Source organism: Pleurodeles waltl, chromosome 3_1 (genome assembly GCF_031143425.1).
Source record: "Pleurodeles waltl isolate 20211129_DDA chromosome 3_1, aPleWal1.hap1.20221129, whole genome shotgun sequence".
NCBI lineage: Eukaryota > Metazoa > Chordata > Amphibia > Caudata > Salamandridae > Pleurodeles > Pleurodeles waltl.
The window spans coordinates 1,485,539,819-1,485,565,223 of NC_090440.1; positions in this window are offsets into that span (position 1 = coordinate 1,485,539,819).

Here is a 25,405-nt window from a genome sequence, read left to right on the forward strand (position 1 = left end):
TCCAATGCCCAAAGTATTACTGTTGTCTGGAAAGGTAAATGAGTCCATGAAACAGTCCACAGAGTGAATAGTAGTCACACAAGGAGGAAATTAGGTTTGGGATCTCCTGGAGGTGGTGGGATTGGTCTTGCCAGTGTCTGCTGCTGGCTAGATGACCGTCCTCTTCAGGTAGGGGTGGAGGGGGCACAGGTGCAGTGACTGGGGTTGTAGGAGCAGACTCATCCTGTGGCAGGGCCTCCCTGGCTGTGGCTGGGAGTGTTGTACTTTGCCCAGATCTTGAGGGACCACAGACTAGGGGATATGGACTGGGAAAAGCCCTGTGCATAAAGTGATAAATGTCATGCATCAGGGGCACTACATCTCTGCATTGTTCTCCCTCTGCACCTGCTTAATGTCCTGAAGTTCGTTGAGGACCTTGACCATCACGTCTTGGCACTGTTGGACTGATCCCAAGACTTGGGCAAGGATGGTTTGGCTAACAAAAACCCCAGTGACCTCCCTTAGCTTGACTACAGATTCCCTCTCACGACCCTACCCCACTAGCCTGTGCCCTTGAAGAATGCCCCCAAACCACTGGGTCCTGACAGACCTGTAGACTGAGTTGTTGGTGACTCAACAATAGCCAGGACTGGGGGGCAGAGGATTGGTGTGCTGGTTCTCAGTGCATAGGAAGTGGAGGTATCCTCACGCTAAGGTCTTGTTACAGTTGGGGAGGGAGGTGTAGCTGTGGGCTAGGTTTGATTCACTGCAGCTGTGTGGCCAGACAGAGAAGATGGGCCAGCCTGCTACTCCTCATCCAGACTTCCAACATTGGAGTCCTCACTGAAAGCTTGCTCTTGGGCTGGAGTGCAGTCGTCTTGGCTGGCAGACGATGCTGCACTGGGCCAGGTAATTAGACCTGTGAGGGATACAGAGGATATGTGATTAAAATATACTTTGGGCATTTCATGTGTCTTTGTCTACAAAAGGGTCAACCTAAAACCTAGAAAGAGAGAGATTGCCTAACTAGGCCTTTGTGTTATTTTTATTGTTTTACCCATGCAGACTGACTTACACAGATGACAACTTCAGTGCTGATCTTGTACGGATGTCTTGAAATTTGTAGGTTACATGTGGCAGACATTGAACCCAACACAGTGGTGAGTAGATTGGAGTACTGAATCATTTCAAGGCCTAGCAGAGTGCAAAACATTGGATAGAAAGTGTTTCATAATGCACATGATACTGTAATTGGTCACTACGGACAGTGAAATTTCACTTGTGTATGGCTACTAATTCTGTTCAGCATGCCACAACAGATTTGTAGATATCTTGGATTCAACAGATGAGTGAATAATATAGCCATTTTCATCAATTCAATGTAGCTATGAACAGGGGCCAAAATGGTTGTGATACCAAGAAGTGATATTTTAATTCATAACGACATGGTGAACCAAATGCACAAGTTTCTGAAATCGGTGCATATGGAAGTAAATGACAACTATTGTTTTTCAGATCCGACAACAGAGCTTCATGGTAGTTGTAATTGTCTGTTGACACCACGGACAATACCTGTTTAACAAATAAGTTACACGTATCAAACCATAAAAACACTTTATTCAGTATGAAAATAATCAACCATAAAGATAAATAAGCAACACAATACATAAAACCTGGTTTCATTACACCAGTATTTAAGTACCATAGAATTGGTTAAAAGAAGATAATAAAACAATCAAGTTAAAAAATGTTAAGAACTTTTTAAAGTACACCAAATTATTCTGCAAGGTAATAGAATCCTTCAGAAATGACCCCAGCCCACGCCATACCAATGTATCAGGAGCCATACGCAGCCACAGAAAAGCTGTGCAATATTGCACAAAATCCTTCAGCCTCAGCAGGGGGAGTAAAAAACGGCACCTAAAAGGCACATAAAAATCACAGAGCAAAGTAAAATGAATCAAGGTCTGCAGAGACATACCATCGCAAGGGCAAAGTCTGATAGATTTTTCATCGTACTGACCTAGCGGAAAATATAAGTTACTTCTCACAACCCCCAGGCAAAATCGCGTGATGAGACACCTTTCCCTCGCATTTATTATCTCTAAGAAATAGGGCTCAGGGCCCACCCCCACCTTTATCAAATTAAAATCCTTCACAGAATTGTTCCTTAGGAATTCCTCCTCTCTTATGGCCCCCAGGATTTTCAGGAAATTTGCCTTAGCCCACTGTTTGTCACAACTGGTCAGACCCTCAGGAGCCTCAAACACATCTGGACGCCCCAACAGATAGTCTACCTTTCTTATGTACATCAGCCAAGCAATATCCTTCACATGATCATAGGCCAAGCAGTCCCGCAGGATCTCTCTGTTAAAAGAGGCACATTCATTAGCCCAAATAGAGATCCATAGCAAGAACTGAACAAGCTGGATGGTGTCTTGTGCAAACTCAAGAGATAATTCAGTGTGCAAGCAGAAAGCAGAAGTATTTTGGCCAACTCCCAATAGCCTTCTGCAAAAACGGTTTTCCTCAACTGCAGGTGCCCTGATGTCTGCATACTCCCAGAGAGCAGCACCAAACAGGAGGACTGGAAGGCATTTACGCCTATAGACTTCAAAGAGGGGCTTGATAGGTAAGTCAAACGTGGCACCAACTGTAACATTAAAGAGAACCCCTTTCCTAGAATTACAGGGCTTCCAGGAACCTTTATCATCAAAAACAACCCCCAAATAGGGGAAATCCTGAACCTTGCTGATTACTTGTCCTTTAATCTTCAGCACCCCCACCCTGCTAAGAGGCTTCCCAAAGACCATAAAATGTGATTTTTTACAATTAATCTCTAGATCAAGTGCTGACATAAAGGAATCATAGGTTCTAACTGCTTCTCATAGGCCTTTCATAGTGCTGGCCATAAGCACTGCATCATCCACATAGATCAATACAGGGACACTTTTGCCATTGATTTTAGGAGCATCCCCACAACGTTCCGCTAGAAAGTCAAACAATCCATTGGTATACAAAAGAAAAAGAGTAGGAGCCAGGACACAACCCTGGCACACACCCCTATTTAACTCAAAAGTATCCGAACATTCCCCATTTATCCTAACTGGTTTAGCCTCTCCCATAGCTTAGCCCGATTTACCTTATCAAAGGCACAACTAAGATCCACAAAGGCAAGCTATAAAGTCCCTTGCCTGGCTTGTGTATATTTTCCAATCACCATCAACAGGTTTAGGCACTGTTCCCGGGTGCCAAGCCCTTCCATAAAACCATACTGTGCTGGGCACAAAATTTAATTTTCAGCCATCCAAGCCTCAATGCGCCTGAAGATAACCCGGCACAAGATTTTAGCGGAGAAATCAAGAAGGGAAATGGGACGATAGGACTTGGGGTCATTTCGATCCCCCTTTTTGAACACAGGAATAATGCAGGCCAATCTCCAAGTGGCAGGAATTCCCACAGTAACTGCTGCATGAATAACATTCAACAGAATAGGAGCCCATAACTGAGGGCAAGATTTATAAAGATCCATGGGAATTTAGTCCGGGCTTGGAGCTTTATTGCTAGAGCTACCACAAAGCGTCTCCCTAACCTCAGGGAGTGTGAACCTGATTGCTGCATTGGGTGAATCATCAAATTGTCTATCCCAATTGTCTCTTAAGGGACTCCCCTGGAAAATTCTACAAAAATGATTCATCCAAACATCAGAGGTGATATTACAGCCCAGACCCTGTGAAGTTTCAGTTTTTAAGAGACCCCTGTTTACAACCTTCCTAAACAGGCCAGGATGCTCTACTGTACGTTCCAATTTCTCCCAGGTTATTTCCTTGAGATTAAGCTTTCTTGCCCTCAGAACACTTTTATAGTTAGCCCTCGCATCTCTAGTATAGTCCATATCTCTGGAGTGTGCTTTGAGAACCCTCCTCTGGGTTTTCTTAGCATCGTAGCAGGTTTTGCTGAACCAACCACCCACATGCTTACCGGGGGCCTGGACAGCTGAGAACAAACACTCCTTGAAAGCTTTGTTCACTCTCAGCATTGCAGCCATTACTTCCTTCGGACCGGAGATCTCTGCCAGAAGTGATCAAATTTAAATTGTCACCCACTACCCTTACCACTACTTGCTGGATATTTACTTGTTTCCACCCAGTTCTCCTGCCCTGTCATAATGAGCCAGACACCTGACCCATGCCCGATCAGAACGTTTTGAATCGTACCCTGCAATCTTCCATGAGATAAGACAACACTTAGGCCCTCATTCTGACCTTGGCGGGCGGCGGAGGCCGCCCGCCAAAGTCCCGCCGTCAGGTTACCGTTCCGCGGTCGAAAGACCGCGGCGGTAATTCTGACTTTCCCGCTGGGCTGGCGGGCGGTCGCCTTCAGACCGCCAGCCAGCCCAGCGGGAAAGAGGCTTCCACGATGAAGCCGGCTCGGAATCGAGCCGGCGGAGTGGAAGCTGTGCGACGGGTGCAGTTGCACCCGTCGCGTATTTCACTGTCTGCGCAGCAGACAGTGAAATACATGTAGGGGCCCTCTTACGGGGGCCCCTGCAATGCCCATGCCAGTGGCATGGGCACTGCAGGGGCCCCCAGGGGCCCCGCGACCCCCCCTACCGCCATCCGGATCTCGGCGGTCCGACCGCCGGGATCTGGATGGCGGTAGGGGGGGTCGGAATCCCCGCGGCGGTGCAGCAAGCTGCGCCGCCGCGGAGGATTCAATGGGGCCGCGGTACACTGGCGGGACCCCGCCAGTGGTGCCGGTCCGACCGCGGCTTTACCGCCGCGGTCGGAATCCCCATTGGAGCACCGCCGGCCTGTCGGCGGTGCTCCCGCGGTCCTCCGCCCTGGCGGTCAAAGACCGCCAGGGTCAGAATGACCACCTTAGTAGTCTTCCTGCCCTGCACCTCCCTTGACATATCAGCATTGGGGGGAACTAACAGGCTCACTGTATGTCTCTTTTCGTAGCGTCAGTCCACCCCCTCCGAATCAGGGTTCTAATAGTTTCCAATCTCCTACTAGTTAACTGCTGAGCACTCTGATCTCGTTGGCAATTCCTACCCGACCCAGGTTGAGACTCCACACCTTGCTGCATATGATCTTAAAAATAACCCAAAGGGACCATGCCAATCTTGCCCTCTCTCAGAGAGGGCATACTTTGTGTGGAAATGAGCCATTGGGCCATGCCGGGATATCGTCACTTTATAATAATACAATCCCCGATTCCCTCTTTTTCTTGGGGCCCCACCCAGTCAATTCTTCTAACAAACAGAATATCTCTGAGCTCGTTACATGCAGAGTCACCGTTTTTACTCAGCCAATGGCCAGTCTTATTTTTCAATTGGTCCATGGATTCACTAAGACCTGGCGGTGAGAATGGGGACATTTGTCAGCACAACCACATAAGGGGCACAAGCCGGAGGAAGCTCCAAACAGACCAATGGAGAACATTTCTTCACCGAATGCCGATTTTGTTTCCTGCTGCTTTTTTGATAATCAACCCCCATTCACCACAAGCCCACAGTCCAGTTGCCTTCCATCACTAGGGCTATTGACCGCCCTCACATCTGTCCATGGAGCAGTTAATGCCAAGTCAGTCTCTACACAGGAACCCAATGCCCTTGGGTTTGAAAAGTTAGCTGGTTGCTGTGTTACTCTCTCCAATGCCCGAGGAGCACGTTCGTAAGCACTCAGCTGGTGTGTCAGGGAGACCAGATACTCAGGGCCTGCGCAAGGTTCCCAACAGGTCCACCACTAGACAGCTCCAAAGCTCCAATAGAAATACCACAGAGCCTGAGAAAATCCAAGTGAGGGAAAAGGGGATTAGGTAGGGAACAGCTGGGAAGGAGACCTGTAGAAAACAGGAGGTTAAACAACACAATAACAAGATATAATCACATTGACTTTCAATAGACTTTGGTTCTAAGAGTTCTCCTGCTGTAACCATGGATAACCTAAGAAATAACAATAACTAGACCTCAAGAAATCTAGGTACCTGGAAAAAATCAAGAATGGGTTATTACAATGTTTCATATGAACTTTTCATGAAATATCACATACTGTCTAGAATACAAGAACCTTCCAGAATAATGTTTCTGAACAAACATTGCTTTTTTTTACATGAGGAAAAAGGCTATCTGAAACATTCCCTGGAAACAACAAGAATTGTACTAGGGACTTAGGTGGTCATTACAACCCTGGCGGATGGTGTTAAAGCGGCGGTAAAACCGCCAACAGGCTGGCGGTAAAAGAATTGCAATTACGACTGTGGCGGGAACCGCCAACAAAGACAGCCACTTTAACACTCGGACCGCCATGGCGGTACAAACAAACAGCGCAGCGGTCACCGCCAACAGACAGGCGGGAGACAATGTACCGCCCACACTATTATGACAGGCCAATCCGCCACCTTTTCCGGGGCGGATTCACCACGGATAAAAACACGGCGGAACCAGGAATTTCAAAGGGAAAACACTCACCTCTACACACTCCACGAGGAACGAGGACACCATGGAACCGGAACTCCAAATTCTACCTGCGATAGTCTTCCTGCTCCTCTACCAGGAGCACGAACGCCGGCAGCGAAGACCACGGTGAGTACTGCACCTATGACACAGAGGAGGCAAAAAACAGGGACACACACACGCAACACGCAACACCCCCACCCCCACCCTCACCCACCACAACACACACACTAATGCATATCAATACATCACAGTTACAACCCCCAAGCCCCACTGGAAGAATGCAAAGACCAAAGAAAATGAGTGTAACGATCAGAATATATTACAAACAAGTAGGCAGAAATATATATATATACACCATGTACAAAATATATACCAGGCATAGTAGTCCAGGTACTGCACAAAGAAAGTCCGTGGAACACTGGGACCACACGGTATGGGCGAGGCCCACACAAGATCCCTGACCATGACAGAGAGAACACTGCAGGGGCATCAGACAGCAACTAAACAGGCACCTCAGGGGGAGGGAAAGGGGGGGCACCTCAGCCGCTTGAGTGCACGATGCCAAATCCATAAGAGGGCCACATGCCCACTGTTCAATCCTGGGGAGTGCAAAGCCACAGTCTCTCAAGTCTCTACAGTGGGTTGGTTGCCCACTGTGCAATCCTGGGGAGTGCAAAGCCACAATCTCTCAAGTCTCTACAGTGGGTGGGTTGCCCACTGTGCAATCCTGGGGAGTGCAAAGCCACAGTCTCTCAAGTCTCTACAGTGGGTGGGTTGCCAACTGTTCCATCCTGGGGAGTGCAAAGCCACAGTCTCTCAAGTCTCTACAGTTGGTGGGTTGCCCACTGTGCAATCCTGGGGAGTGCAAAGCCACAGTCTCTCAAGTCTCTGCAGTGGGTGGGTTGCCCACTGTTCCATCATGGGGATTGCAAAGCCACAGTCTCTCAAGTCGCTACAGTGGGTGGTTTGCCCCCTGTTCCATCCTGGGGAGTGCAAAGAAACAGTCTCTCAAGTCTCTACAGTGGGTGGTTTGCCCACTGTTCCATCCTGGGAAGTGCAAAGCCACAGTCTCTAAAGTGGATAACAATCTCTGGTTATGGAGGGGGACTGGTGCCCAGAGTGCTTCATCCTGTGAAGGACAGAGGTAGTGGATGGATGTCTCCACTGGTTCTGGAGGGGGACTGGTGCCCAGGGTGCTTCATCCTGAGAAGGACAGAGGTAGTGGATGGATGTCTCCACTGGTTCTGGAGGGGGACTGGTGCCCAAAGTGCTTCATCCTGTGAAGGACAGAGGTAGTGAATTGATGTCTCCACTGGTTCTGGAGGGGGACTGGTGCCCAGAGTGCTTTATCCTGTGAAGGACAGAGGTAGTGGATGGATGTCTCCACTAGTTCTGGAGGGGGACTGGTGCCCAGAGTGCTTCATCCTGTGTAGGACAGAGGTAGTGTATGGATGTCTCCACTGGTTCTGGAGGGGGACTGGTGCCCAGAGTGCATCACTCACCCCGTGACGAACCCAGTTGCGTCAGTGCCCCTGCCGCTCATGGGCTAGCGGTGCTTGAGTTGGCGGTGCCCTGTTCAGCGGTGCTTGAGTTGGCGGTGCCCTGTTCAGCGGTGCTTGAGTTGGCGGTGCCCTGTTCAGCGATGCTTGAGTTGGCGGTGCCCTGTTCAGCGGTGCTAGAGTTGGCGGGCCCTGTTCAGCGGTGCTTGAGTTGGCGGTGACTTGTTCAGCAGTGCTTGAGTTGGCGGTCCTTCATGGACCAGCGGGGCTTGTGCTGGCGGTCCTTCATGGCCCAGCGAGGCTGGTGCTGGCAGTCCTTCATGGATCAGTGGGGCTGGTGGTCCTTCATGGCCCAGCGGGGCTAGGGCTGGAGGTGGCCTCCTGGGCAGCTGGGCTGGGGCTGGCGGTGCCCTCCTGGGCAGCTGGGCTGGGGCTGGCGGTGGCCTCCTGGGCAGCTGGGCCTGGGCTGGCGGTGCCCTCCTGGGCAGCTGGGCTGTGGCTGGCGGTGGCCTCCTGGGCAGCGGGGATGATGGCGGTCTTTTCCGCTGTGCAGCTCTTCCCAGACTTGCTGGGTTTCTTGTGGCCCTTCCCCATCTTGGAAGGTGTCACAGTTGACTCCACACTCCCACCGGGACCCCTGGGAGCGGCTTTGGTAGCTGGAGTCTTCCCCCTCACCCGCCGGGCACTGGCCAACTTCTGATGCTTCACAGGTGGGGGACTGTCTGTGCTGTGGCTCCGTGACTACAGGCACCAATGGTCCCAGAGATGTTGTGGCTGAGGTGCTAGTTCGGGACCTATGAGATGGACGGGGTGGGAGAGTTGTGGGAAAAAGGTCAAGGCTGGACAGGAAAAGTTTTTTGGACACACTGGGATGGGTAGCTGGAGGGGGTTTGGGAGTGGAGGAAGAGGTGGTGGTAGTAGGAGGTGTACGTTTGGTGACTTTGGGTGCAGGTGCATGCACTGGAGGCTGTCGTGAGGTGGATGGCTGTTGGGTGGGTGTGTGCCTGCGTTTGTGTATCTTGGGAGGGGGCGTCAGACACACTGGGAGAGGACACAGGGGACGTGTGAATGTTAGTGGGGGTGGTGACTGCACGTGAGCGGGGTGTGCTGGTGGGTGTGCTGGTGAGGGACATAGTGGCTGTAGAGGTAGTGCATGCAGGTGTGATTGTAGATGAGACTGGGAGGGAGGAGGGAGACGATGAGGAGGGGGACACAGTGGAGGCAGTGAATGTTGGTGTGTCTGCATGTGTGTGTTGCTTGCATGAGTGCCTGTGGGATGTGTGGTGCTTATGTTTGCCTGAGCTTTCCTTGTGTGTTGACGTGTGTGCATGCTGGTCTGATGGTGTGCTTGGGATAGGCAGAGGTACAGGGGATTGGGTCTGGGTGGAGGAAGTTGGAGGGGGGAGGCTAGAGACGGGTACAATGGCTGCCATCAGTGCTGAGGCCAGAGTTTGAAAAGCTCGGTGAAGGGCCGCCTGGCCAGAATGAATGCCCTCCAGGAATGCAATTGTTTGTTGCAGCTGCCTTTCTACACCCTGGATGGCATTCAAAATGGTAGACTGCCCAACAGTGTGGGACCTGAGGAGGTCAATGGCCTCCTCACTGAGGGCAGCAGGGGTGACTGGGGCAGGGGCTGAGGTGCCTGGGGCAAAGGTGATGCCCACCCTCCTGGGTGAGCGGGCACGGGGCGTAGGCTGAGGGGCTGCTGGGAGGGCGGTGCTGGTCGGGGTGGCGGCTGTACCTGTAGATGCGGGGGGCACAGATGTTACTGCCACCACAAGGGAGCTCCCATCAGAGGACGTGTCCGTGTCGTGGGTCTCAGCTCCTGTCGTCGCCGTGAAGCTCCCCTCGCCCTCCGTCCCACTGGTGAATTCCGAGTCCGTAGTCTCGCCCTCCAGGGCCATGTGGGATGCAGCTCCCTCCTGCTCCGGTGCCACTGCTCCTCCGCCTGATGATGCTAATGCACACAAGAACAGGAAGACCACAAAAAGGGCGGTGGGACGACAGGAGAAAGACATGTTGAGTGCATGGATTTCCACTACCGTTGGCGGACAAGACAGACACAGAAGCCCCCTGCACTATGCAGCGCTCTTGGGCTCCACTGTTCAATTCCTGGGAAATGGCCTACAAGGCTATGTACGACATCTGCACACATAGATGACACAGCGGCATGAATAGCTTTACTTGGCAGTCTACAGAGGTGGGCTGGGGTGCCACATGGCCTGCCTTACGGAGGAGCCTTGCCTACGGAACTCGCCCTGGCGTAGGGAAACCCACAGCCCGCCTCCCCCACCCAGACAACTCCAATGCGCACAAATTCAGCAGAATGAGAGTGTACTCACCTCCTTGTGTCTGCTGTGATGCCCTCAAGTGCCCATCCAACTCCTGGTAGGCCACCGCCAGGATCCTGAACATTAAGGGGGGCATGGTGCGACGGGCATCCCTCCCATGTTGGGAGGCCATCCCCAGCTGAGCCTCCGTGGTCTCCTTGCTCCAGCGGCGAATATCTTTCTTCTGATGGACGCTGACCTACATGAAATGTACAGGGGAAAAAGAGAAGTTATTACCAGCTGCACCGTCAAAGTGATTGGCCCCCATCCCTACCCTTGCCATGTAGCACATGCATTCACCGTCTTTCATGCACGCAGCACTCTGCCCCCTTCATTCTTACATCCAGCCCACTCCACACAGGCATAGCCCATACAACATGCTCCCTGTGTACTTACCTGTTTGTCTGGAGGACCGTAGAGTAGCGTGTACTGGGGAGGACCCCATGCACGAGCTTCTCCAACTCCTCCGATGTGAAGGCAGGGGCCCTATCCCCAGACGCACGAGCCATTGTCTCTTCCGGACCGAGGTCACAACAGCACTTGCAGTGTAGGTTCTCTCCTGTCGAAGATCAGGTATTGAGTGATTGAACAGATAGAAAATGACGGTCACGTCCGCGACGGTGCGTACCGTCACCTCCGGCGTACATTGTCATTGGCTCCTGGGACCCATAGGGTCCAATGTTAACCAATGCAGCATTGCGCCGCGGTCTTCGACCGCCTACCGCGACGGTGTACAACGCCAGCGCAGTTACCTCACATCCCATTGTCCCAATTTACAGGTCAGGCAGCCGCCATTTCAGGGGCCCACATGGCTTCATTTTCAACTGCGTCACACATACCTAGGCCTAGTCTCAACACACATACAGCCCACCTTTTTTGTATGATTGGTGTTCTGGGTAAACTGTGTGTACGTACCTCTCAGTTGGTTGACTCTGTGCTTGGTGTTGTCCTTCATAGGCACCCTCCACTGGGCCATGTGAGGAGATGGCGACATCCTCCTGTGTACCGACCGTTGGTGGACCTGTCGACAATGGAGGAGCGACATTTGATAATCACCTACAGGCTTGACCGTGCCACAATCCAGGAACTGTGTACCCAGTTGGGGCCAGACCTGATGTCAGCAATCCGCCATCCCACAGGAATCCCCCCTCAAGTGCAGGTGCTATCAGTGCTCCATTTCCTTGCAAGTGGCTCTTTTCAAACAACTGTGGCCATGGGATCAGGGATGTCCCAGCCTATGTTTTCTAATGTATTGTCCAGAGTTTTGTCTGCCCTTCTGAAACACATGCAGAGCTACATCGTTTTCCCTCAGGTGGAGGATTTGACTACAGTGAAAGGTGATTTCTATGCCCTGGGACATATCCCCAACATCATAGGTGCCATTGATGGGACCCATGTGGCTTTGGTCCCCCCCACAGGAGTGAACAGGTGTACAGAAACCTGAAGAGTTATCATTCTATGAATGTACAGATGGTATGTTTGGCAGACCAGTACATCTCCCATGTGAATGCCATGTTCCCTGGCTCAGTACATGACGCCGACATCCTGCGGAATAGCAGCATCCCTTATGTGATGGGTCAACTCCAGAGGCACCGTGTGTGGCTATTAGGTGAGCACCTGGAAGCAAGTCAGTGGGAATGGTTGTCTGGGTCTGGGGTTATCCCTCCAGGTTAGTATGTGTTTAACAGTTGCCCCTCACCATTTGCAGGTGACTCTGATTACCCCAACCTGTCATGGCTACTGACCCCAGTGAGAAATCCCAGGACCAGGGCAGAGGAACGCTACAATGAGGCCCATGGGTGAACTAGGAGGGTGATCGAGCAGACTTTTGGCCTCCTGAAGGCGAGGTTCCGGTGCCTCCATATGACAGGTGGATCCCTATTCTACTCACCAAAGAAGGTGTGCCAGATCATCATGGCCTGCTGTATGCTTCACAACTTGGCTTTGCGACGCCAGGTGCCTTTTCTGAAGGAGCATGGTCCAGATGGCGGTGTTGTTGCAGCTGTGGAGTCTGTGGACAGTGATGAGGAGGAAGCAGAGGAAAAAGACATGCACAACAGGGACTCAGTGATCCAGCAATATTTCCAGTGAGACACAGGTAAGAATACAATCCTGCCTACTACATATACTTTAACACTACTACCTCTCTCCTGACTGTCGTTTTCACCCAGTGTATGGTCACTGAGTTGTCACTTTCCCTTACGGTTTCACAGATGTGGGTCCCACTGTGTGACATCTGCTTAGATTCCTCATGGACTAGAGCTGTCATGTATAGGTATGTTGACATTACTATTTCACAAATATTTTGTCACTGTAATTGCAAATACACTATTTCGAAATCACAGACAGACTCCAGATAATTTTGTGCTTTAGGTGTGTTTATTTAAATGCTCAAAATTGGAGGGGTAGTGAAATGGTGAGGGGTGATGGCGGAGGAGTGTCCATGGCAGAGTCTAGTCTATTAGTCTCACAGGCTCATTGCCCACATGGGCATAGGAAGTGGAGCTGGGGCAGTTTAATTATGGACAGGGTGACAAAGTGGGACCGTAGGATTACAATCAGGGTGGTCTCATTTCTTGGCGGGGTCTTGTTCCTGGATCTCAGGGACCGTTTGCGGGGTGGTTCTCCCTCTGCAGGGGGTGGGGTGCTGGTGTGGTGGTCCTGTGACGGGGCGTCCTGTCCACTAGCACCGGTGGAGGTGGTGGGCAGTTCATCGTCTATGCTAGTGTCAGGGGCCCCTTGTAGTGCCACAGTGTCCCTCCTGGTGTTGAGTACTTCCTTCAGCACCCCTACGATGGTGCCCAGGGTGGAGCTGATGGTTCTGAGTTCCTCCCTGAAGCCCATATACTGTTCCTCCTGCATGCGCTGGGTCTCCTGAAACTTGGCCAGTACCGTTGCCATCGTCTCCTGGGAGTGGTGGTATGCTCCCATGATGGAGGAGAGGGCCTCATGGAGAGTGGGTTCCCTTTGCCTGTCTGCCCCCTGTCGCACGGCAGCCCTCCCAGTTCCCCTGTGTTCCAGTGCCTCCGTCCCCTGGACCGTGTGCCCACTACCACTGCCCCCAGGTCCCTGTTGTTGTTGGGGTGGTGGGTTATCCTGGGTTCCCTGTAGTGGTGGACACACAGCTGATTGATTTGTCCTGGGGACGGAGGTATGGGACTGCTGGTTGGGTGCTGAGCTGGTGTTTCCAGAGGGGGGAAGGTCTGTGGTGGCCTGTGCCTGTGTGAGGGGAACCGACTGTCCAGAGGTCCCCGATGGTCGGGGCTTGTCATCTAGATCCAGTTGGACAGAGGTGCTGTCATCACTGTGGGCCTCTTCTGTTGGTGGTGTGGACATGTGTGGACCCTCGTGTCTGGTGACGTTGGGTAGGGGTCCTGCAGGGGTATAAAAGGATGTTTGTTATATCTGTGTGTGTAATGGTGTGCAATAGGTGGGTGACCATGTACCCCAGTGCTAGCATTCCTGTGTGGGAGCTTGTGTGATGGTGGTTTAGAGGGGTGTATGGGTATGTGCAGTGGGCATGCTTTGGTGATGGGTATCCATGCTTTGTTGTTGCATGCAGGGTTTGGTGTTAGGATGTGTGGTTTGTGATGTAGGGACATTTGTGAGGAGTTAGAGTGATGGGGGTGAGGGTGAGGGTGGGGGTATGTGCTGGCATGCAGGTAGGGTGGGGGATGTAATAGTTAAGATTTGATTTACCAGAGTCCATTCCTACACCTACTCCTGCAAGGCCCTCAGGATGCAGAATCGCCAAGACCTGCTCCTCCCATGTTGTTAGTTGTGGGGGAGGAGGTGGGGGTACGCACCAGTCCGCTGAACCGCCAGGTGGTGTCTTGAGACCACAGAACGCACCTTCCCCCGTAGGTCGTTCAACCTCTTCCTGATGTCCTCCCGATTTCTTGGGTGTTGTCCCACTGCGTTGACCCTGTCCACTATTCTGCGCCATAGCTCCATCTTCCTAGCTATGGAGGTGTGCTGCCCCTGTGCTCCGAATAGCTGTGGCTCTACCTGGACGATTTCCTCCACCATGACACTGAGCTCCTCCTCAGAGAACCTGGGGTGTCTTTGCCGTGCCATGGGGTGGTGTAGGTGATGTGTGGGGTGGAGTGTGTGGTGATAAGTGTAGTGATATGTAGTGGTGTGGTGTGTGAGGTGCGTGGAAGTTGTGTGGGTGATGGTGTTGTGTGCCTGTGGATGCTGTTGTTCTTGCTGGTGGTGCTCTCTCTCTGGCCTTCTTTCTGAATTTTTTGTCGTGGGGGTTTGTGGGTGATGTGGGTGTGTGTTTTATATTGTATTGGGTGTGTGGGAGTGGTGTGTGTATGTGTCTCAGGTGTGTGTATTTTGAATTGTCCAATGTGGCTGTGTTTTGTATGTGTGAGTGTATTTTGAGCGCGGCGGTGTGTACCGCCAATGGAATACCGCAGTTGAAACACCGCCGCGTGGATTCGTGGGTCGTGATAGCATAGGCGTATTTCTGTTGGCGTGACGGTGGAGGTTTTGTTTTCACCAGTTTATCACTGACCTTTGGTGTGGCGGACTTGTGTGGGTGTCTGAATTTTGTTGGATTTCGAGATGTGGGTCATAATAGCTGTGGCGGATTTCCGCGGCGGTGTGTTGGCGGTCTTCTGCACGGCGGTAAGCGGCTATCACCGCCAATGTTGTAATGACCACCTTAATATGCACAAAGAATGTAGCACTTTGAATCAAGCATTTTCACAGAAAATTCAAAAGCTCGGGATAAATGTGTGCACCTCAACAAACACAACACACTAAAGTTTCCTATGCCATGAAATGATCGTGCACACTGTTGAACTAAGAGCCAAGCGCTTTATGCCGGGGTTGAATCGTGCACACTATTGCCGGTTCAAACAAGAATATGTAAATGCCATGAAATGATCGCGCACACTGTTGCCGATCTGAATGGCAAGGTTTACATGGGATAAATGAATTGCGCACACTGCCAATTCAAGCAAGAATATGCAAATGCCATGAAGTGATCACAAACACTGTTGCTGATCTGAATGGCAAGGTTTACATGAGAGAAATGAATCGCGCACACTGCCGATTCGAACAAGAATATGCAAATGCCATGAAATGATCGTGCACACTGTTGCCGATCTGCGCGTCTAGGTGTACATGCTCGGAATGAATCGCGCACACTGCTGATTCGAACAAGAATATGCAAATGCCATGAAGTGATTGCGCACACTGGTGCCGATCTGAACGTCAAGGTTTACATGCCAGGAATGAATCACGCACAATGCTGATGCGAACAAGAATATGCAAATGCCATGAAATGATCGCGCACACTGTTGCCGATCTGAACGTCAAGGTTTACATGCTAGGAATGAATCATGCACACTGCCGATTCGAACAAGAATATGCAAATGCCATGAAATGATCACGCACACTGTTGCCGATCTGAATGTCACGTTTACATGCTAGGAATGAATCGGGCACACTGCCGATTCAAACAAGAATGTGCAAGTGTCATGAAACGATCGCACACAACTAGGCCCAAAACTCGAATGTCTTTGAGAACGGGGTCGGGGGCCCAGCCCAACCTCCGCCTTACCGCCCTGCTCAAGGATCAGCAATATAATGAGGGCAGGCCTGGAACATCAAGGTAGGCCTCCGGAACAGGAGCTCAGGAAGTTGCTGCTGCTCTGCACCGGGACCTCTGAATAGTGAACACGTGGAGCTGGGCTGGCTCCCTTATATAGAGTCTGGCCCAGCCCACAAATCACACCCAGTCATAGAAGGTCCTAGAAAGGGACCACACCCTAGCACACTCAGTAAGCCTGCAGCAATACCTTGCAAATGAACAGTTATTGCACACATAATTAATAGTGTTTTTCAAGGTTAAACTCTGCAATGAAAAAAGTTAACATACTGCATAGAAACACAATGCATGAATCCAAAGGACCACCTGTGGGTTGACTAGGCCGCTCACACAGCCAGAGAACTGCTTTCTCTAGGGCCAGTAATTTCGCCAGAACTGGAGACAGACTGATCTCAATCATCTCCTTAAATTTTGTCAATAGGTTATTTACTCCACAGCCCAAGGGTTGGCAGAAATCAAAGACACCTATTAGGCCCATATTACTTTCAGGTAAAGATGAATTCACTTTATTCCCGGCTTTCTTCAGAGCCTTTTTTCTTCCTGGGGGAGGGCTACAGCCATCCAAGGCACAGGCCGGGGAGTAGAGGCCATCAGGATCCTCTTACTTTTCCTCAAGGGTCCAGGCCCACCATAAGCTGCCATTTCTACAGGTGGAGGGGTTTCTGAATCAGCACTTTGCTCCCCCCTGTATGAGCCACATCAACTTTCAAAGCCCCCAAGGTATCATTTACTATAGAAACTTGGCGCCAATCATCAATCTCCAAGGAAAGCCTCCTTTCTGCCAGATCAATCTCCGTTGTCCTTTGTCACAACCCCCTCAGCTCTGGCAAGTAAGGAATCTAATGTAGTGTTTGAGCTTCCCTGCCTTCCACCAACACTTAGGGCTCCAGATTGCTGACCCCTTTTCCTACCGATCGTCAAAGAGCACAAACATGTCAGCTACAACACAATTTGAAATAGTGGTTTTTACCTCCAGAGGGGACCTATAGACGCCAATAAACACTTCGACATACCCAAACAAATGTTCCCACAAAAAATAAGCGGGTGGCCTGGCCTCTGTTGGTCGATGACGGGTGAAGGACTGGCCCACCCTTGGCCTGGGCTTTGCCCGGGCACATCCCTTGCAGCGGGAAAGCTATCATCCACTTACTAGCACTTACTGGGGCTAGGCTCCTCCCCCTGCTCCTTCTGCTGCTCCTGCTGATGGGACTCAGAGTCCCTGGTGTCCGCACATCCCACTCTGCGGAAAGCTGTCAGGCACTTAATAGCGCTCACTGGGATTAGGCTCCGCCCCCTGCTCCTTCTGCTGGGACTCAGAGTCCCTGGTGTTTGCACGTCCACACATATCACTTTCAAAGACTATTTTAGAGATTAAAACACGTTTGCACCTGGTACATACATATGGATATAATGTGACTAGGAGAAAATACAATTTAGCTACACCATACCCTCCTGTGAACATGGACGTAGTTTTTGACCTGTTTCTGTAAGCACAACAACATACATTGATAGACAGTAATGGACAGAGCCCAAGCAGGGTAGCTCCATGTGGAACTACTCACAATCTGACTATCCATTATTGCATTTTGTTGAACGAAGAGCTACACCCATGCTGCTGGTAATTTGTATGACACCACAGATTTGTTTAGTAAAAATTAGCTATATCAGTATTGCTAAGGTTGCTGCAGCATTCTAAAAGTCTACCTTGAGGGCAGGACTACATTAGTGATTAGGGAGACATACATAGGTCTGACTTAGCATTCTTCCCTCCACCATGGGTTCCAGTCAAGCCTTCAGGATGGAGTATTTGCAAGACCTTCTCCTACCAGGGAAAGATTTATAATAGGGAGAGAGGAGAACCACCCAGAGTCCTCTGGGCCTCCAGGTGATGCTTGGAGGCTAGTAAACAAACCTTCCCCATACGTCATTCTACCTCTTCCTAATCTCATTCTGTGTGTGCAGGTTGTTAGCTACTGCATTCACCCTATGAACTATTCTGGTCTGGCCTTTTCTGGGAAATGGTAGTATTTTTAACTTGTGCTCCAATCAAATATGGCTCCACTCTAATGATTTCATCCACCATGAAAGACAATTCTTCCTCTGTGAAATGGGTATTTCTCTCTGCCATTGTGAAATATATCTAAACTAGTGCTCATAACAATGACGGGGACTGTACAAAAAATAGATTTAACAAAAAAGAAACAGAGGGAGAGGTAAACAGAATCAAAAAAACAGTTTCCTATGTTGTGGATTTGTCTGTCTGTCTGATCGTCTGCAGTGGAAGGGTGAAGGATCATCATCTGAAATGGGGTGTTTTTTATAGTGTGTTTTGCAGGAGTTCACAGTTGTCCATTTTGAAACAGATGAGGGCTACTAGCATCTAACAAATGGCCACAGCCATGGTATTATACTGAATGGGTCCAGCGACAATAGGCTTTGCGGGATGCCACCTTCAAAATGACGATGGAGTGCTAATTGTAGGAGGCTGTCCTGGCTTACAGTGGGTACCTTAAGGGAGTTACACCCTGTGCCAGGTCCAGTTATCCCTTATTAGTAGAATAGAGGTGTTTCTAGCAGCTTAGGCTGATAGAAGGTATCTATGGCAAAGCAGATTAGGCTGAACTAGAAGACATGCAAAGCTCCTACTATACCACTTATATCATATAGCACAATATCATAAGAAAACACAATACTCAGAGTTACTAAAAATAAAGGTACTTTATTTTTATGACAATATGCCAAAAGTATCTCAGAGAATACCCTCACTTAGAAGGTAAGTAATATACACAAGTTATATGTACACAAACCCAAAACAGGTAGGTAATAGTAAGAAAAGTAGTAAAACAATGCAGAAACACAATAGGATGCAATAGGTGAACATAGGTCCAGGGGCAACACAAACCATATACTCCAAAAGTGGAATGCGAATCACGAATGGACCCCAATGTCCAAAATACCCCACCCCAGGACCCTAGAAAGTAGGAGTAAAGTTACCCTACTACCCCAGAAAGACACAATAGTCGTGATAGGGGGATTCTGCAAGAACCACAAGCACCAGCAAAACACTGAAGACGTATTCCTGGTCCTGAGGACCTGAAAAGGAAGGGGACCAAGCCCAACAGTCGCAACAGTGTTCAGGGGGGCAGGAGCCCAGGCAATCCCGGATGAAGGTGCAATAGGGCGGCCTCTGGGTGGATGAAGCTGAAGATTCTGTAACAACGAAAAGGCCTAGGAACTTCTCCTTTGGATGGGAGATGTCCATCTGCGTGGTGGATGCAGCAGAAGTGTTTCCACGCAGAAATACCGCAAACAAGCCTTGCTAGCTGCAAGGGTCGTGGTAGAGGTTTTTGGGTGCTGCTGCGGACCAGGAAGGACCAGGATGTCGCCCCTTGGAGGAAGAGACAGAGGGGGCGTGAGCAACTCAGAGAGCCCCGGCAGAAGCAGGCAGCACCCGCAGAAGTACTGGAGCAGGCACTTAGAAGATTTGTGACACCGGAGTCACAAAAGGAGGGTCCCACGATGTCGGAGTCCAACTCAGAGGGTTGAGCATTGCAGGATGGAGTGCTGGGGACCCAGGCTAGGCTGTCTGGTGTGGGGAGGCAAGGACTTACCTCCACCAAATTTGGACTGAAGGATCACTGGACTGTGGGGGTCACTTGGATCAAGCTCCTGTGTTCCAGGGACCACGCTCGTCAGAATTAGAAGGGACCCAGAGGACCGGTGATGCAAACTTTTGGTGCCTGCGTTAGCAGGGGGAAGATTCCGTCGACCCAGGGGAGATTTCTTCTTGGCTTCCAGTGCAGGGTGAAGGCAGACAGCCCCCAGAGCATGAACCACCAGGAAACAGTCGAGAAATCCAGCAGGATGAGGCGCTACAATGTTGCTGGTAGTCGTCCTGCTACTTTGTTGCGGTTTTGCAGGCGTCCTGGAGCAGTCAGCGGTCGATCCTTGGCAGAAGTCGAAGAGGGAAGTGCAGAGGGACTCTGGTGAGCTCTTGCATTCGTTATCTGAGGAATATCCCAGAGGAGAGACCTTAAATAGCCAGAAAAGGAGGTTTGGCTACCAAGAAAGAAGGTTTGGCTACCAAGAGAGGTAAGAACCTATCTGGAGGGGTCTCTGATGTCACCTGCTGGCACTGGCCACTCAGAGCAGTCCAGTGTGCCCCCAACACCTCTACATCCAAGATGGCAGAGGTCTGGGACACACTGGAGGAGCTCTGGGCACCTCCTCTGGAGGTACTGGTCAGGGGAGTGGTCACTCCCCTTTCCTTTGTCCAGTTTCGCGCCAGAGCAGGGCTGGGGGATCCCTGAACCAGTGTAGACTAGCTTATGCAGAGATGGGCACCATCTGTGCCCATCAAAGCATTTCCAGAGGCTGGGGGAGGCTACTCCTCCCCAGCCCTTCACACCTATTTCCAAAGGGAGAGGGTGTAACACCCTCTCTCAGAGGAAATCCTTTGTTCTGCCTTCCTGGGCCTGGGCTGCCCAGACCCCAGGGGGGGCAGAAACCTGTCTGAGTAGTTGGCAGCAGCAGCAGCTGCAGGGGAAACCCCAGAAAGGCAGTTTGGCAGTACCCGGGTTCTGTGCTAGAGACCTGGGGGATCATGGAATTGTCCTCCCAATACCAGAATGGTATTGGGGGGACAATTCCATGATATTATCCATGTTACATGGCCATGTTCGGAGTTACCATGGTGACGCTACACATAGGTAGTGACCTATGTGCAGTGCTCGTATGTAATGGTGTCCCCGCACTCACAAAGTTCGGGGAATTTGCCCTGAACTATGTTGGGGCACCTTGGCTAGTGCCAGGGTGCCCACACATTAAGTAACTTGGCACCTAACATTCACCAAGTGAGGGTTAGACATATAGTTCACTTATAGGTTACTTATGTGCAGTGAAAAATGGCTGTGAAATAACGTGGACGTTATTTCACTCAAGATGCAGTGGCAGTCCTGTGTAAGAATTGTAAGAGCTCCCTATGGGTGGCAAAAGAAATGCTGCAGCCCATAGGGATCTCCTGGAACCATAATACCCTGGATACCTAAGTACCATATACAAGGGAATTATATGGGTGTACCAGTGTGCCAATGAGAATTGGTAAAATTAGTCACTAGCCTGCAGTGACAATTTTAGAAAGCAGAGAGAGCATACACACTGAGGTTCTGGTTAGCAGAGCCTCAGTGATACAGTTAGGCACCACACAGGGAACACATACAGGCCACAAACTTATGAGCACTGGGGTCCTGGCTAGCAGGATCCCAGTGACATATATCAGACATACTGGCAGCATAGGGTTTTCACTATGAGCACTGGGCCCTGGCTAGCAGGATCCCAGTGAGACAGTGAAAACACCCTGACATACACTCACAAACGGGCCAAAGGTGGGGGTAACAAGGCTAGAAAGAAGCTATCTTCCTGCACTAATCACCTGCTTAGCTGCAATGCATCTAAATATGACGGGTGGGAGACTACAGACGTGACAGTTTTTTCAGGCCTGACACCAATGCGGCTTGGCGTTAAGACTGCCAAGATCAAAACCAGGCCCTCTATCTTTAAAAGTATGTGTATATTGTAAGGAGTACCGCAGGATCTTGGCCCACATTTCTTTCATTCTGAGGTATGTGGTACATTGTCAGGCATAAGATCTGCTCATCTGCAGCATTTCTGCCATTTGTCCCTTACATCTTTCTGCCTTATCTAATAGGTTTAACCTTTTTATATCTTTCTCCCAAATACTGGAACTTCCACAAAGACTTGAATGTGTCCGTCTTTTTGGCTGATGCGATCCTCTCCATAGTCCCAGCACACTCATTCTTGTTTATTATTGTGCTAATCATCATCATCTTCTTGTAAAGATCTGTTCAAGTTATGTTCATACCTTATTATAATAGGACTGTTTATTTTACAAGACATAAGCTAGAAATTATTGTAATAAGCAATATTGCAGGAAATCGCTGAAGCGGGTTGCCAGGGGAGCACGGACACCTCTCCCTGCTTGGCCCGCCCTTACCTCGGATATTAAAAGGCGCGCCTCCCAAGGGACACCGGAAATCGCGGAAGCGGGTTGCCTGGGGAGCACGGACGCCTCTCCCTGCTTGGCCTACCCTTACCTCGGATATTAAAAGGCGCGCTTCCCGCGGGACGCCGGAAATCGCTGAAGCGGGTTGCCAGGGGAGCACGGATGCCTCTCCCTGCTTGGCCAGCCCTTACCTCGGATATTAAAAGGCACGCCTCGCGCGGGATGCCGGAAATCGCTGAAGCGGGTTGCCAGGGGAGCACGGACGCCTCTCCCTGCTTGGCCCGCCCTTACCTCGGATATTAAAAGGCGCGCCTCCCGCGTGACGCCGAAAATCGCTGAAGCTGGTTGCCAGGGGAGCACGGATGCCTCTCCCTGCTTGGCCCGCCCTTACCTCGGATATTAAAAGGCTCGCCTCCCGTGGAACGCCGGAAATCGCTGAAGCGGGTTGCCAGGGGAGCACGGACGCCTCTCCCTGCTTGGCCCGCCCTTACCTCGGATATTAAAAGGCGCGCCTCCCACGGGATGCCGGAAATCGCTGAAGCAGGTTGCCAGGGGAGCACGGACGCCTCTCCCTGCTTGGCCCGCCCTTACCTCGGATATTAAAAGGCGCGCCTCCCGCGGGATGCCGGAAATCGCTGAAGCGGATTGCCAGGGGAGCACGGACGCCTCTCCCTGCTTGGCCCGCCCTTACCTCGGATATTAAAAGGCGTGCATTCCGCAGGACGTGGGACGCATGAGGGCGAGCGCCCAGGCGAAGACCGGGCGAAGACGGGCCCGTCTACGCCCGTCTTCGGCTGATTGAGGCTGGGCTGGGCCCACTCTCTTACATCGTGGACCCAACTTACTACGTAAGTTTAAATTACTATTTTATTTGGCTCTGTGTAGCAGCTACTCCGCCGGCAATATGGGGAAGAGGAAATCTGTTGATCCTCTGGATCCACTGTCTGACCATAAAAAGCCGAAAAAGCGCTCTCTTAAGCTAGCCAACAAAACCAAAGCAAGTTCTCACAAACCCTTTGATGAGATTGACCAGTTATTTGAAGAGGTGGAGGCGATTTTGAACTGTACAGTGGGCAACAATGGAACCCAGCCACCAAAAAATGCTTCAGCTCATCCAGGAAGGATCCAAGACTTCTTTACAAAAAGGATGAAGGATCATGTTCCAAACCCAGTATTGACTAATTGCAGAGTGGGGTCATCACTAACACACAATAATACTCCCTTACCTTCCAGCGGGTTAACGACCACGGTTAGTGATCCTTCACTCAGCTACGGGTTCCATCAAGCAGAAGCAGAGGGAAGAACACCCACTCCAGTCATCCCATTGAGCCCCATGATCAAAGTGATTCTAAATATAGTCTGTAGGAACCGGTTCGAGGTCCTAATCGAGGAGGACGTATTACCTAAGACTCTCAAACCCCCTACAGCTGACCGTAACAAAGAGAATCCTTCCTGTACCCTCATTCCTAACTCTCCTCCCCCCTTGGTGAATCCCTCTACAGACCCTAGCACCTTCCTCATACTTCAGAGAGTTGAGGAAGTCAGGTCCTTGGTGTTGCAATTGGCCAAATTTATGCAGGAAAAGCCAGTGTGCAGATGCAAATGCTACACAAGAGATGAAGGGGCAAAGGGTGGCCATATAGCACTCAACTCAATTTCACCCACCTGGTCTGTACAAGGGGGCCAAGTTTCTAACCACCATAGGAAAAAGGCATTCAGGGCTGGCCCAAATGTGAATACAATATGCCCTGCTCATAATTTCATACAAAAGCAGTTAGGTACCAAAAATGTATCCATTGGGGGGGCAAACTCGACAAATTATCCTGCCCCCAATTGCCACCCCTCGGACCTCTAAAACTACCTGCCAACTAAGTGGTGTAAAGAACCGGATACTTTCTCATGCAAAGTGGTTTGTGTTCCCTCTAGTATTAGTAGGCCACCTGTTCCGCCATCCACTCTTGGTCCCACTTGTGATACTTCATCTCAGAGAGCCCCTTGTCGCCCAGTGTCATTGCCAAATGTTCAAGGCCCCAAGATCGGGTCAACTACTCTTTTTCTGAAACAAGTCCCGAAACTACCACCGGGTCTTATTGAGGACCATGAGTCTAGGGTCAATAAGGTAATCCACTGGCTACGATATCAACGGCACTGCCTATCGGTCATACGCCCAGATATTCTCAAAGTCAAACGGTGGAGCCCCGTAGGGCTGAAACATGATGTAATCTCAATTGAGTTCCATGACAGAACCTTGGTCGAGAGCCTTATTGCATTCAATGATCGTACTCGCTCCTTCATGGAACAAAGAAAGGGATGTATCACCCTAGAATCAGCATTAGAGGATGGGGGCCGGGCTCCAGTTAATAGCCATTCACACTGCAATGTTGCAAGAGATCAAATAGGGGGTGGCGATTCAATTGAGCTCAACCCTGATGACTGGCCATAAATCAGGAAGTATTTCCAGGGGACAATCTAGTGGAACCTTTTCAGACTGATCTCAAAGGGATTATTTCTAACGAGCCAATTCCAGAGAAGACCAACTTCAAGACACCTAGGGGGTTATTCTAACTTTGGAGGAGTGTTAATCCGTCCCAAAAGTGACGGTAAAGTGACGGATATACCACCAGCCGTATTACGAGTTCCATAGGATATAATGGACTCGTAATACGGCTGGTGGTAAATCCGTCACTTTTCCGTCACTTTTGGGACGGATTAACACCTCCTCCAAAGTTAGAATAACCCCCCTAGTGTTGCCTCTGACAGGAAAGGCTTATCAATAATGACATGGAACTTAGCCAGCCTTGGGAGGAAACTAGATGATACTAATTGGTGTTTATATATAAACTCCCAAGACATATGCCTCTTTCAAGAAACGGGCTGAGGAGAAGATCTTTATAGATGGGTTTCTTTCCTTTAATTTGGCTGCCTAACCATCTACAAAGGCAACAGGCCGAGCAAAAGGGGGTCTTTTGGTGCTATTAAACAAAAATATCCAATGTGATTACAAGATTTTAAAATTCGATTGCCCTGATTTGATGGGGCTACAAATTATGTTCCCACAGAATTTTAATGTTACTTTTATCAATGTTTATGCTCGATCTGTACCTCGAGGGGTAGAGTCTCAGATTCTAAATCAGTTACTTGACTTTTAAGATACCATACAACCAACATCTCATTTAATAATAGCTGGGGATGTTAACTGTACATTTGATCCCTATGTACTACTAAATGGCCTCATAGAGGAAGAAGATCTAACTTGGGGAATTGCACAGCTGTCAAGTGACCACTTCTGTCCTAATTCTTGAGTAGCTTCCCAGCTGGCTTCTCTTTGCTTGAAGCATGGCCTTAGGGCCTGCAACGGTCGTATGCCCTCCGATTTGGATATTGCTCCCACCTTCAAACGAGGCATATCCACTAGTGTAATAGACTATTTTTTAGTGGACGTAAGACTGTGGCCCCTGTTGACAGATATGAAGGTGGATGTAAGAAGCG